Here is a 12,577-nt window from a genome sequence, read left to right as displayed (position 1 = left end):
CACACACTATTAAGGGGAAACTATTTTGATTAGCCTCAAATTGTCTCCCTCTTAATTCTGATGAATCCGATTTATTCAACTAGCACAACAGCTGCAGTTTGTAACCGCATTTTGCAGGGATTTTGAGTGGCGGCACACTTTTGTTCCAGTCCCCCCTCACAGCATCGGGTGGGGGGATTTTCTCCATCCTGATGTTGCATAACCTCCTAGTCATTGTGCTGAAGCTGCCTCCAAGCCGTCTCCCCGGGGCTCAGACTGTAAGGCGCTTCAGAGGCCAGCTCCAGAGGATGGAACTGCAGAATAGCTAATAGGACTTGGAGGACTTTTCCCTGGAAAAGACCAGGGGCCAAGTCCAATCACCAAAAAATGTAAAGATGTCTCTTTTGTTCCCCCTGATGAGGGTTCCTCTTGCAGTTACCATTACATCCTAAATCAATTATCTATGCTGCTGGTTAGAGGTTTCTTTAAGCTGTTTTTCTCCTTTATCCATTTTGACTGTCTAATGGTGAAATAGGGTGGGTTTGGAAACCCCCGCCTCATCCCCCTTTCCTAATCCACTTTTACTTTCCCTTTCTTCTTTTCAAAATTGGGATTTACAGTGTTTATCCGTCAGGGACAGAACACAAGCCTCTAATGGTGGGAGTGACGAGCACTTTCAATGTTAAATCATTTTATGGAAGCCAGACAATTTCTCCTGCAATATATACCTACTTTCATTTTAGATAACAATATATTGACAAAAACATGACAAAGTAAAGTGCATATATTCTTTTTTTAATCTTTTTCTTCTTTACTTGTTGGGTCCTTGAATTATTATCAAAACATTTTCACTCGTTTTTGTGGTTCACACAGTGAAGAATTATGAAAATGCTTGCCGTTTTTACCCAATGGAATACGTATGCCTGCACAAAATTTCTCCAATCATGCATTATTACAGCAGAAGGACATTCATATGAAAATAATATGTGATGTATTCTAAACATTTGGGACAATAAGTAGCCACATATCAGCTTGCTGTTGATCTGTTGCCTTGGTTCCCTTCCCTCTGTCAGGTCTTAAAACTGCCCTGGTGGAGCGAGACGATTTCTCATCTGGGACCAGCAGCCGGAGCACCAAGCTCATTCACGGAGGAGTCCGATATCTACAGAAAGCCATCATGAAATTAGATTACGAACAGGTAAATGCTTCATTTTTTCTCTGCAGCTGACACTTATCCGGTGAATTCCTGGTCTGTCTGGTCATATTGCTTTATTTACCCTCCGTGATCATTTTTCATTCAGAAGAAGTCTTGACATGCTCGCTTTGAGTTACTGCCTGTGATTTTTTAAAGTTATTTCAAAGAATTCCTACAACTTGGAAAGAGAGGAAGGAGTAACTAGTGCCCCCTGTCATTATCAAGACGGGAATTAGGCTAATACAGGAAAATTATATCAGAGTAATGGGAGGAATGAAGCATTTAGGTGTTCTTTTGTCGATGTATTGTTAAGAAGAGACACCCAGGTTCAAACTCAAATGTCACAGTTTTCTGTTACATTTCAGAGCACTTGAAGAATCTCATTATTTTAGGCCTGTGTTTTCTTTGGAAGTCTTATTTTCCTATCTGTATGAACATGCTGAGGTCTTGGAGGTGAGCTGGAGAAGGGGCCAATTAGTGTGATTGCAGGAAACGTAACTGCACAGTCAGCAGCAGTGCAGCAGAGTACAGGCTTCTCACCTACTCTACATGCCAGGGAGGAAACGGAAAGCAAAAAATGAAGGCAACGCCATTCTGTATTTGTTTTGGGCTGGCAACTTTGGTCATCCATGACTACAATAACTTTTACATGTTTCTACTAATTAACAATTAATCACCATTATACTATTTAAATCCCTGACCTAACAAGACATTACCCATTTATATATACAGTATATATATATATATATATATATATATATATATATATATATATATATATATATATATATATATATATATATATATATATATATATATATGTGTGTATTGTTCTCAAGAAATACATTGACCTTACGTTATTTCACAGGACTCCACTAGCATAAATGTATTAAATGGTTATTGATTCACACTTCATGGTTATATAAGCTACTCTGATAGGAGTCAGTGTATTTCAGTATTTTTTCTATGGTTACCTCAGTACTATTGTATTAGGATTGGGAGAAACATTTTTTAACCAGTCTTCAGAAAGGGCTATGTGGATATGATTGAGCTTGTACTGTGATTTTACTCCCTGGAAATATTTTGTATTTTCTTTTCTCCTCCAGTATATGATGAAGGAAGCACTACAATAGCGTTCCAACCTTCTGGATATCGTAAGGACAACCTCCCATCTCAGCATCTTAGACAGTTTCTCAGTACGTACACCACCGAAAATACCACATGAAGCAGTAAACCTTTCCCTCGGTAAAGACATGGAGTTTTGAAGATGGAGATAAGTTCAGCTGAATGACAATAAACTTTAAGAGAGGTCCATCGTGGGTGAGGGTAAAATGGCTGATGGTCCACCGTTCCTGATCACCATCTTACCATCTCACCCCGGCTCGCTGAGCCTTGTGTGAACTAAGGGGCTTGATTTGATTGGTGCTGCCTGGTATCATGAGCGTTAATTGCACATGACATTTAAGATCCGTCTCTGGTATTTAAAGGAGTGTACAGGTGTGCCTCATTACTGAAGGGTGTGGGAAATCTGGATTGGCTTCCAGTGCTCTGCCATGCATTGCGTAAGTCATCATGCCAACACAGATCCTATATCCACACAGGAGTGCACATTTTACACCAACTTACCTTCCTAATTCCATTGTAATCCATAAAGCTCATAATGTATTATTCGTTGTTTATTTTACATGTACAGAATGATACCTAATTGATTCATAGTAAATCGTCTGGATTTGATGACATCATCAAGAGGCACTTTCTTATGACCTTTTCTAATGATCTTTTTGATTACAGACAGTAGAAATGCGCCTGTTTCACATCTGTAGTACCAGCCGGGTAGGCATCCAATCAGATTGAGCAAAAACATGCAAAACACCATGAGATAGAATTCATAGCAAGCAGTGCACTGGAATGACATTCAGATGAACTGTATTGACATTCACTCTCATGGGATGGGTGGCCAAAAATTACTAACTGAAAGCCACACCCCCAAAAAGCCATGAATATGACCACAGTGAGGCATGTCACTGTGTTTCTATGGCTATATGCACCATGCCACTGCCTACTTAATTTGTTCATTTAGCAATAATCCAGTGCCTTTATCAGTCAGCACACCCATATTTAAGCTTCAATTAGCTTTAAAAATGCTTAATGTTCTCTCAGACTCATGGCAAAATGTGTATAATTACAGGAAATTTGCTGTAAAACAGCAACATTTTCTCTGTCTCATGGCAAAATGTGTATGATAACATTAGATAACCTATAAAACTGCAGTTCTCTTTGCCCCATGAGAAATGTGTAGAATTTTAAGAACCCTTTTGGGTTCAGTGTAGAACCCTTTCCACAGAGGGTTCTACATGGAACCCAAAAGGGTTCTACCTGGAACAAAAAGGGTTCTCCTATGGAGACAGCCAGAGAACCCTTTTGGAACCCCTTTTTCGAAGAGTGTATGGTGCTGGAGATAGTGAATAAGAGGTTAAAATGGTTTATCTCCCCTTTAATTGTACCTTTTCCACTGTATGTGAAAGGTGGTGGCAGCTTCCCTACCACTGGGCAGAGATCAAAATGTACGACCTGGTGGCTGGAGCCCAGTGCTTGAAGAGCAGCTACATCCTCAGCAAGACCAAGGACTCTGGAGCTCTTTCCTGTGTTGAAGAGAGACAAACTGCTGGGAGCCATTGTCTACTCTGACGGTAAGCTGCAAACCATTTCATCTCAGTGGTCCAATCAGTCCTATGTGCAAAAAAGGCCCTGCACCTTTTAAGATCCCTTTTTTTCACTAAGAATCCGGTTTTGTAAATTATATCTCTGTCATGCTAACATATATGTTATAGTCCCATATAGAACATATTATATATTATTTTATCTTTATTATTATCTTCCCTCCTTAATCTTTGGCCTTTTAGGTTCCCTCGTAGAAATAACTATTTTCATGCACAGCAATGTAATTGCTGGCCTGGCTATGTGAGCGTAAACAAATGAGAAATAACATGGCTTAAAGCAGAAAATAGCCAGTAGGCATTCCCTTGTTAGTTCCAACCAGTCCCAGGACCAATCTTTCTCCAGGCTATCCGTGCCGCGTGTTGGCATCAGAAAAACAAAGCATATGTTGATTGTTAGCCAGGGTGTACATAGCATGTCCTGTTTACTCAAGGTCTCCTCCATAGCCTCAAACTCCCAACTTGGTTTCTCCAGGCTATCTGTCAGACTTCATTTAACATTTGAGGATATGTGGATTCCCATGTACTGCAAAAAGGCAACATATTTCTAAGGGAATGTGTCTGCGATCTGAGCAGTGATCTGTCAACCTTACGCATTTAGCAGAAGTAAGTTGGAGAGGGGGCATTATGCTCAAGCTATTTATATTTGTTTTTTCAATGGAAAAATAGCTAATATGATTTTCTATATTAAAAAAACAATACGTTTTCTAAATATCAGATTGTTTTGGGAGAAGACAGAAAATTAAAAGCCACAAAGACTTGTATTGAAATATTATGTTGTTTTGTATGTGTTAGCCTGTACACTTTTTCCCTCAAGCTGTCATTTTTTTATTTAAATACCATTATTCAATTGGGGACTATTATGGGAATTACATTTTCAAAGCAGACCTTCCTTTTTGGGGTTTGGTCTTTGATTGCTTCAGTTCATCTCCTCAGGATTCCTCAAGCCATCATATTCACATAGTTTCAACATGTAGACATGCCTTAGATATATGGAGTCGTGACAAATGTATACGATTTAGTCAGAAATGACTAAATATATTGTGGTACAACACATACACACATGATGAGCTACAGATCAAAATATTCAAGCTGAAATGGATCTATTTCAAATTTGATGGCAGTATTATATCCTACGCAAAATTACAGTTTAGCTGTGATAAGGTGATATATAACAATTATTATACTTCGTCATTTCCATATGCATTTTTTGAGGAAATACAGTCTCTTTGTGTGTATTTATCTCTCCTCCCTTCATTGCCCTCCTCTCCTTTAGCCAGAGGAGTAATTCGCAGAAGCGTCTGGGATAATAACTGTGTCCCCCGCTGTATCTGCAACAATTTAATTGGGCAAGTCAGCCCAGCCAAGCATCTCTCTCTCTCATGACTGGGAGACATGGAATTCATTGTCATTATTGTCCCTGTCATTTTGCAGCATTTTGTCCAGCCATAGAGTTCCTCTCACTCCAATGAGTGTTCTACCTCCAGGAGGCGCGGATTACAGCGGAGGAGGAGGTAGGGGCTTTAAGGGAGGGGGCTGGGCCTCCACTCAACTGGGAGACATGACGCTCGGCGCCCTATGCTCACTATTGATGGCTTGTGCTTTAATTCTCTGATTATTTGTATTACATATTATCATTATTCGCATCGTTATGATTATCAGATTAGAATCCCATTGTTATTAGTATGCCATGGTAATAATCCCTTGTTACACCAGCTAATTTCAACTGGAATGAAATCACATTGAACATTGTGATGAATGTGGTCTGTAATCAGATTATTTGAACATTGTGATGGGTGTAGCTCTAACCTGGGCGCTGCTAACGTGTGACAGGCAGCAGAGACAGGCACATAGTGGAGAACTGTGCATCATGAGGTTAGAGGTCAGCAGGGGGCTCAACAATCATCCAGGATTAGACACACTGGCTCTAGCCCCTAAGTATCTGATTTGCTGTGTACACCCACAGCACAGTGCACGTTGGCCAACCATACACTCTAATGGTCATATTCAGCCCACAGAGATTTGGAAGGGAATACTATGGTCTTTCTAATACATCATGGCTGGGTGCATACTCTTGTATGTAATTCATTCTAAAATGTGGCCTTTAAATCTGATGTTTTCTTGTGTTTTACTTTTTTGTTTCCCGTTTATTTATTTTTCTTAGTGGTGGAATGGCTCGGAGCATGCGGTAGCATTAACCAGCAGAGCCTACCAGTTACCTAGCCTCTGGTCGTTCAAACCGCAAATAAATCAGGGCACAAAAGAACCTGCTCATTCCTGCAAAGTAGCAACCTTCTCTCCTCCTCAAGGCCAACAATGAGGACTTGAACCCCGACCTGATAACAACAAACAGAGAGAAAGCTGTCCAAGACACCAACATTAAAAGTGATTAATCATCTCTATTCTCTTCTCTACTTTAAACCAAAAGATTTCCCAGCGATAAATCTTCAAAGATGTACATAAGAAACCCTTCCTAATGAAACCGGGCTTTGTTCATTTGTCACCTTTCAGACTCTTTCATTTAAATGACAGAATGTATGACTTGCTGACTCTTGAATATAGATCTTGGATATATTCTCAAGCCAGAGAGGGATTCATCCATACATCTTCATACCAGATTCTTCATTAAAAGGATTCTGAGGAGGGATCTTCTGCTTTACAAATAGATCCGTCCCTGTCAGAATCCTGCTCCTGATGCTGCTGTATTGGACAGCATGGCTACCAGGGACATTGTGAATGATTATTTTTCAATTATCACTACCATTATCACCCCCCCCCCCCCCCTGTTTTTCACCCATTTTGAAAGGGAGCAGTATTAGTGATTGATTTTAAGTTGAGTCTATCCTCACTTGACCTAGTCTCCTGCGTTTCCTAACTGAGCTGCCTATTAAATCGAGAACAACGTGTATGAAGCTCACACATTATAGGGATTACGTTTCCTGTAACAAAATGAGTGTCATGCTTGCAGGCAGTGACGGCACACTTGCGGTCTCATGCAGTGTGTGTGTATAAAAAATAGGCATGGCCTATCAAAGAACAGGTTAGTAAACTCCTAGCTCTCAACTTGGTGGGTTCAACACTCTGAGCCCAGCTCGCTGAGCCCAGCCCGCTGCTCTTCTTGTGGAGCCCCCTAGCCCAGTGCAGGGGAACGGGGGTTGGGGAAGTCAGGGCCCGCGTACCCCACTGCACACACAGGCCAAAGGCCCACTGTGGCTTTAAGTGTCCTCCTTGTGTGGCCAGAGCAGCCATCCCACTGATACAAAGTGACAGGGACAGATGTGACATATCGGTTCCGACACACTTCCGTACCACCAGTCACAGGCTGGGGGTGACTCACATCCTCTCCCCTGGTCCTGTCCCCCCGCTGCAGGACAACACAACGACGCTCGAATGAATCTCGCCATCGCCCTCCCTCACTGCTGCCAGGTATAGGGCTGCCATAGCCAATTACACTGAAGTGGTGCACCTACTGAAGAGGGCAGAGCCTCAGATGGGCACGGAGAGGGTCTGTGGAGTGCGTTGCAAGGACGTGATCGCAGGTAAAACCACAGCTACAAAGCCGCTGCTTCTTCCTCCCTGCTCCCTAGCACTCACCACGAGGCGCTAACGCTCAGAGCCTTCCTGTTAGGGAGCCCTGTTAATCAGGGCTATTTTGCACATAGTCATAGCACATCTAATGTGGGGCTTTAATATTTTATAAGGGTTTTATGGTGTAAAGGGCTCTTTCAGATCTGCTAGCAATGTAATACGGAATGAGCGTTCTCCAAATGGCCTTACTTACCTTTTAAATGTCATGCATAGGAATGGCTTTAGAGGAATAAAGCTGTAAGGGGAACAGATGGGTTTCATGAGTAACCAAGATTTGAGGATCTCAATACATGACTGCCCCCTCATTTTTCTGAAAGATGGAAGTGGTGCTTTTCTTTCTTTTTATTCTGAAGAAGAAGAAACATCTCACTTCGTTTATGAGAGAGAGACCTCACAAGGAAAGTGCGACTGGGAACACATTGAATCAGTATTTTGCTTTAAATTCCAACAAAATGTCATTTTTATGTCAGAGGACAATTTCTCCGCTTTCATTTTGACACAAGTGAAATTAGGAGGATGGTCCATCATTCAAGTCGTTGTCAAAACAGATCATTTAGTTTCATCACGCTACCTTTGATGTGTGCCCCGTTATAAAGGCTCGTCAACACCAGGCAGCATATTAACAAACATTGACATGCATCCCAAATGGTAGCCTTAGCCATATATAGTGCACTACTTCTGACCAAAAGCTTAATAGTGGAAAGGATGCCATTTGGGACACATACATTTCCCTGTGCACATTAAAAGCACTCCCTCACACACTGCCTCTTGGGCTGCACTTTGACACAAAGAGGCGAGAGGGAAATTAGGTGTGTCTGTTTCCTATTAATTACAATCCTCTGAAGTCTCCCATGGACACACGCGAGCCACTCTATTACGGAAGGGGTGTCGGCTGATAAATTAATAATCCCGGTTGTCACTGGGTACAGATGAATGGCTCTTGATGATTGATGCTGTTTTCTTTCATAGGGCAGGAATTTGATGTCAGAGCCAAATGTGTTATCAATGCCACGGGACCTTTTACCGACGCACTGCGGAAAATGGATGATCAGAAGAACCCCAACATCTATCAGCCCAGTGCTGGGGTGCACATCGTCATCCCGGGCAATTACAGGTAACAAACGACGCCCCCTTCCGTCTCTGTCACATCCCCCCCCCCTGCGTCACTGTATCATTAGCGCCTGCCTGATCAATTCATTAGCACCTTCGGCTGAGCCACGGAGACAGGGACAGCCAGGACAAAACATAGGTACTCTTTAAGATTAAAGAAGCTCTTGCATGGATGGTTCAGAACAGGTACTTACTGCTGAGGGGCTCTGTTCAGGAGCATCAGGTCCTTTTGTGTATCTTCACACTACCTGTTAGGTCGACGAGCCCATTTTCGAAGAGTGAAATCAAGCATACAGATGGCATTGTATGCCGTTTATCTCCAGATTAATTCCGATTTTTGAAGAGAGCTTTTGGCCTACTCAACCAGACTTTCCTGTGATGCTGTTGCAAATTGACTTCCTGATTGGATTCCTCCCTACTCAGCTGGTTTTCTTGATGATGCATGTTATTTGTGTTCACTGGGGAACAAAGCTAACCCCCCCTTCCTGCCACCTCTACCCCTCCACTGTTTCCTGTATTAAATTGAGTCAGTACCATGTGCGTGTATTTTAAACAGGAATATATGTGGGCTATGGTGTGGCTGGAACTATACGAGAGCAGCGGCGTAGCTGGAATTGAAACCAGCAGAATTAATCTCCTGGAAAGAGAGTTGACAGGAGCCTGATTATGGGGTGTCCCCCAGTTGGCCCTCTCACGCCCCCCAGCAGACCAAAGGTTAATGCAGTCTTCTTGTTTGCTTCCTCCCCTCTACCTCCACCACTCCCCCCTCCACCACACCCCTGCCCCCTACCTTCAGTCCAGACAACATGGGTCTCCTGGACCCAGCCACCAGCGATGGACGCGTCATCTTCTTCCTGCCCTGGGAGAAGATAACCATTGGCGGAACCACAGACACCACCTCAGCCCCGATGTCGAAGGTGACTATGACATAGGCCTAGGATTGAAAAATTACAGTAACTTTCCCCCCAAAAGATATCCTGGTTGGAGGATTCTAGATGTCCTGCTTATTTCTTCCTGATTCCAGGAATCTTCCAGACTTCTGGAAAACGTAGTATTCTGCAACACTGCACGCACCTGCTTATGGTTTTTCAGAGGGATTCACAGTGTAAAAATATAACATCTCTACCGATACAATTATTAAGATCATATTTATAACATCATTTTTTACAAATGTTTAATAATGCCACATGGGTTGGTTATCTATATATTATACAACGGGTAGGTCTAATCCTGAATGCTGCTTAGTTATAATCGCATGCCAGCCGGTGTCTATTCCACATCTGACTGTGCAATCCACTGTCTCATCAGCCCAGCCAGGCAATTTATAAACTTGATCTTCACTATATAAAGCATCTAGATATTATCTCACATTTCTTTTAGACTAAGATTTATTTTTCAACAGCGGAGATTTGAATAAACCTTGCTGTCTGTCTCTCCGACATTTGCAATATTGTTTCAATATTCAAATTCCATCTCCAGCTGTCCCATAGTAATGAACGTGTTGGGACGAGACAGACAGACAGGCAGCATTTCTCAACTAGTCGAAATCATGAATCAGCTGGCATAATTTGTATGGATATATACAAATCAAATTTTATGTCAAAGAAAGAAATGTAAATTGAAAAAGTTCAAACGAGATGAAGTGCAGCTAGTTTGCAGACTGTCCAGCTTCAGTTTGAATTGATTGTGTTAGCAGTGTTGTTTGCACATTTTCTATGCCAGTTGAAATCGTCCCTCATTAGCTCATTGTTATGGATGTATCCAAATTAATGTCACTAGAAAACAGCTTAAACAAACGCAAATGCAGCTACTTCGTTATTATTCTCTCTGCACTGTTTGACATGACTGTAAGTTAACCGTAGTTGGCCAGCTAGCAAGCAAGGGATAAAAGCGTTGTCAGCCAGTATGGCAATGGAACATTTAGAACGAACGATTGGGTCATGTCCATAAATACAGAACAAAAAGACTGAATGACTGGATCGCGTCTCTGGCAACCGAACCGATAGAACGAACGACCAGCCGTCTTGGGTAGCATCCCTAGATTTGTGTCATGACTATATCTTGTGAAAGGATGAAATAGTATGAATAAATTCATCAAAACAACATTTTTTATGAAAATATGTCAATCATTATTTGAATATTTTGGTAACCCTTTGTATAAAAGTGATAATGCCCTTGAAGCCGGTGTTTGGAGGATATATTGGCGCAGTTTGCCGGACCTCGACTTCGTCTCGGGCCTAACGACACCCGTGCCAATATATCCTCCAAACACCGGCTTCTAGGGCATTATCACTTAAATAACTTCATTAGCCTATATCTCCAGTGATATCAAATGTCTGGATCATTTTTTTTAAATCGATATGAGTGAAACGATCATATTCTATACATCATCAAGTGAATCTTGTATGGCATTATGGAAGGGAAGGCCATGACGCTAAAGCTATAGCTTGGCAATGTCAAAACATGTTTCCTTCACAAGCCATGAATCACCAGTGTGCTTTGCATTTACACTTACGGCATTATAGCCCTGACATTAGAATCATACCTAATTCATAAGACATTTATGATAATAAATACACGTCCGACAATCTCACAGTATTTTTTTCCCCTCTCTAGTTTTACAAATAGCTGATGGAGCAAGCAGCTGACTGATACAAATGGGCTAATGTGATGGCAGTGTAGCACAGTGTAGGACTCCCACCAGATATTAATTCATCAGGAGGGCACAGAGTGCAGACAGATACAAATTCCTGCTTTAATTATGCATGGTACCTGCAGTCGAGAAACAGGAGACATCAACCAACACCACTTTGAGGATATCTTATAGGAACTTTATGAAGCCCTATTTGATTTCTTCCATGGTTATTTTGTTTCCTTCAGCTACAGTATAATGCCTTGCTGCCCTGTTGTTTCCCTAAACACTTAGGAACAAAATAGATTATCTGTTTTATACTCCCCTATACTGTACCTCCACATGGGAGGTTTGTTAATGAATAAGTGAAAAATAACCAATATCGCATTAAATTATATTGTTTTCGATTTGCGATTTTTATTTGGGGCCTCGATGGCTTTGGCGACTAACTGCTTTATCAAATCCCAGGGAGACTATATTAAAGGAAGGACTGGTGGGTATCTAAACAGAATGCGGTGCTATCGATTTTGGAGAAGTGGTCTAATTGTTTTCAGTGGACAAGGGGTTGTTGAGATTATTTGATTGATTATCTTGATTCTAGTCTGCCTCCACATCCTCTCTTGGCCAGCCAATCTAATGGCACGGTAATCCCAAAACATTGCGTTTTCCATTATTTTTAATCTGTCATCATTTGCTACATCTGGCATAAGATTAGCCCAAAAAGCTTTTTCACATTTCCTACTCATTAGCTGTCCAGCTTTCCTTTACGTCTAGCGAGACCTCGAGACAGTGGAGAGGTGGCACCTGTACGGTACAGTAGCTCTGTCTGTATGGAGCGTATGGAGGAGGACTATGTGTCATGGTGGCTCAGGTCTCAGACCAGCGTCCCAGGAGGCTCCAGGCTGCAGCCAGCGTGCTCTGAGCTCTGGACGGCCGGCCGGGCTGACATGTGGCGTATGTCTGGGCGAGACCCTGTCTCCCCAAGTCCTGTGGTCACAGTCGGAGCAGAAGGCCCTGCAGCCCTAGAAAGACAAAAAGCAAGTGTGAAGTGATGGAGCGGGAGGCCATGAGGCAGCCGACTCCTCTCCTCCGTCTCATCTGTCCGTCCTTGCCTGTGGACGTGCTGCGGCTCCAGACGTGGAGTCTCCAGTCATCCGAGCAGCAGAGAAAAGGAGGAGAGGAGTGGTGGATCGTTCCAGGGGGGATTTGTCACATTGCGCGGTAGTGTCACCTCGGTGGAGACACAGTGGCCTGGAGTGGACAGGCAGTGTCTCCTCAGTCCTTCCTCCAGTCCTTCCCGTTAGGAAGTGGTCTCCATGGCTTCTCACAGTCACACCAACCTCTGAGTGACACCCA

At 42.5% G+C, this 12,577-nt stretch overlaps 1 pseudogene; it reads left to right on the top strand.

The window, feature by feature from the left end:
* The window catches only part of LOC129821497 (glycerol-3-phosphate dehydrogenase, mitochondrial-like), an 82,286-nt pseudogene that overhangs the window by 4,763 nt on the left and 64,946 nt on the right, over positions 1–12,577 (top strand).

This window comes from Salvelinus fontinalis, chromosome 23 (genome assembly GCF_029448725.1).
Source record: "Salvelinus fontinalis isolate EN_2023a chromosome 23, ASM2944872v1, whole genome shotgun sequence".
Taxonomy (NCBI): Eukaryota; Metazoa; Chordata; class Actinopteri; order Salmoniformes; family Salmonidae; genus Salvelinus; species Salvelinus fontinalis.
The sequence above is the reverse complement of the archived record's forward strand: the minus strand, read 5'-3'. Positions and strand labels throughout refer to the sequence as shown.